This window comes from Gavialis gangeticus, unplaced genomic scaffold, assembly GCF_001723915.1.
Source record: "Gavialis gangeticus isolate Ggan-Ray unplaced genomic scaffold, GavGan_comp1, whole genome shotgun sequence".
In the NCBI taxonomy this organism is placed as follows: domain Eukaryota; kingdom Metazoa; phylum Chordata; order Crocodylia; family Gavialidae; genus Gavialis; species Gavialis gangeticus.
In genome coordinates, this window is record NW_017729022.1 from 43,352,407 (window position 1) to 43,355,058 (window position 2,652).

Genomic DNA, 2,652 nt, shown 5'->3' on the forward strand with positions numbered 1-2,652 from the left:
TGTAGTATCAAACAATTTTGATTTTCTTTAAAAAAGTAACTGCTTGGGTGGATGAGGGGAACACTGTAGATAGATATAATGTATCTACAGTGGACTTCAGCATTGCTTCTCATAAACAAACTAGAGAAAAATACTATAAGGTGTACAAAATTATTATAAGGCGACTAGATAACTGGCTGAATAGCTGCCAGCAAAGGATAATTAAAAATGGATCTATGTCAGAATGGCAGGAGTTTTTGAGTAGGGTCCCACAGGCATCTGTCTTGGGCCCAGTACTGTGCAACATTTGCATTAATGATTTGGATCCTGGCATAGAAATCTTCTTGAGCAAATTCACAGATGAGAAAACTGGGAAGAACTGCAAACAAAGTGAAGAATGGGACTGCAATTCAGGGGGATCTCAACAGATTGTAAAGCTGTAAAGGAGTTAACAGGATGAAGTCCAGTGCTGACAAAGGTAAGGTCCTACATCTCAGGAGGAATGTTCATAAATACAAATACAAAGTGAGTGACACCTGGCTGGTTGGCGGCACTTTGGAGAAGGATCTGGGAGTCTTAGTAGATTACAGACAATAGAAGGCTGCAATGTGATGCAGCTGCACAGAAGGCAAATATGGTTTTGAGATGCATCAATAGAAGTACTAGGTGCAAGGAACAAAAGGTGATGGTTCCTTTCTACTCAGCACTGGTTAGGTCTCATCTAGAGTACTCTGTGCAGTCTGAGTCTCCAGATTTTAAACAGGACATGGAGAAGTTAGAGAGGGTCCATACATGGGCAACAAGGAATGATAAAAGGCTTGGAAGGCAAGTCATGCAAGGACAAGTTAGGAGGAGTTTCTCTCTTGCTTCAGAGAATAGGACATGAACTGATGGCTTGAAGTTGCAGCAAAGTAGGCCTAGACTGGGAAAAACTTTTTACCAGGACAAACTTCTTCACTCCTAAAAGAGTAAGGCAGTGGAATACCTATGCTTAGCATCTATGCCTACTTCTATGCCTAGGGCAGTTGTGGAATTCGCACCTTTGGAAGTGTCCAAGAAAAGTTCAGATAGTCACTGGTCAGGGATGATCTGCTATGGGTATTCCCCATGCTTCTGGGCTTTACTGGTTGCTGCATAGGGCTGACAGGAAAAAAAAAATCCTCCCCTGCTGCTACATGTGTTAGGTTCTTTTAAAAAACCTTCCTCAAAGGCATAGAGTGTTGGCTGCAGCCAAAGTTGGGGATTGTGACTAGGGCTGTATCAATGCTCTTGTGGTGTACCAGTGCTCCTGCTGGGACTTAAACCTAGAGGGTCATAAGTGGAGGGTCTTGCCTCTCTGCTGAGGGTCAGACCAATTGCCATATTTGGGGTCAGAAAGGATTTGTCCATGGGAAGACTGGTATGGACTGTGGGAGTTTTTGCCTTCCTCTGTAGTGGTGGGTGTTGTCTTTTTCCTGGGATCTCTGATTAACCCCCCAAGCCCACACAAAAAATCAGATTGCAAACCTCACAGTAAACAAAATTCAAACCTTGACTGCTATATTGATTGCTTCAGGGAAAGAATGAATAAAGAAATAATCAACAAACACCACCATAATAACCTCTCCCCACAGAAAGAAGGGCTATAGAATCTCTAAGATCCAAACATCAAATAGTAGTAAAACCAACAAAGGAGGAGCTATACTTATCTTTCAGCGTGATGACTATGTAAATGAAGCCAACAGACAACTCTCTGACACCACCTACTCAGAAAAACTAGCGTAAGATCCAACTCCCCTTTTCACCTTAAAACCCAAAACCATCATCAAGTCATTTCCATATGAGCTGCAAGAAAAACTACAGAACTTGATCTCCACACTATGAAACCCAGGGACTTTTTACATGCCCTGAAAAATCAACAAACAAGGGAACCCTATAATAACCAACCATGGAATCCTAACTGGAAATACCAGCTTTCATTGACTTCATCCTAAAACCTCTTGTCACCCAATGAATGAGTTTTGTACAAGACACAATAGACTTTCTACAAAAACTTACAAACATAGACCATCTTCCCAGCAATACCCTCCTAGGCACCATGGATATTACCAACTTATATGCCAACATCCTGTGCCAGGATGGCATCCAAGTCTGCCTTACATATATATAAGAGCAAGATTACAACTCAGAATACAGACCAAAAGATGTTACTGAACTTACATACTTCATCCTCACAAACAACAACTTCACATTCAATAACCAACACTTTCTCCAGACAACAGACACTGATATGGGTACCAGAATGGCCCTACAATGTGCCAACTTTTTTACGGGTCACCTGGAAGAATTCCTCAAGAACTGAATCATCAAACCCATGCTATACTTAAGATACATTGATGACATCTTCATCATTTGGACAGAAAACCTGCAATCTCTGTTTGATTTCTGTTACAAATTCAATAATCATCACTCCTCCATCATACTCTCTTGAATACTCCAGCACCAACATTTCCTTCTTAGACACTATGATTAATATCTACAATGGTAAAATGCAAACTACTAGGGCTATGTGAAGCTTCAGGTGGTGATTCAATTCAGAGAAGATTCAGACCACTTCAGTTGCCAAATCTCCAAATCCGAATCAAATCAGGGGAATAAAAGGTCTGAATCAATTCAAAGCTCTCCAAATCTTCA